Source organism: Trypanosoma equiperdum, assembly GCF_001457755.1.
Source record: "Trypanosoma equiperdum strain OVI genome assembly, contig: ctg_280, whole genome shotgun sequence".
Classification (NCBI taxonomy): Eukaryota; Euglenozoa; class Kinetoplastea; order Trypanosomatida; family Trypanosomatidae; genus Trypanosoma; species Trypanosoma equiperdum.
The window spans coordinates 3189-3435 of record NW_027124177.1 but is presented as its reverse complement, the minus strand read 5'-3'; positions in this window follow the sequence as shown (position 1 = coordinate 3435).

Below are 247 nucleotides of genomic sequence, written 5' to 3'. Positions count from 1 at the left end.
ATAATAATAATAGGAAAGTATTGTGAGTGTGTTAAAATTTTTTGAGCGTTTACTGGAGACGTACAACTGCTTCCTGCACGAACTCTAGCGGTTGTAACAGAGATTTTGAGGAAAGAAAGCAAGAAGTGGAATACACATATTATGCAAAGGTATGTCTGGGTAAAGCAAATTTCTAAAATAATGACCGTAGACGCTATTTCAAATATAAGTTGCACATGCTGAGCATACACACTCCAACACATATATA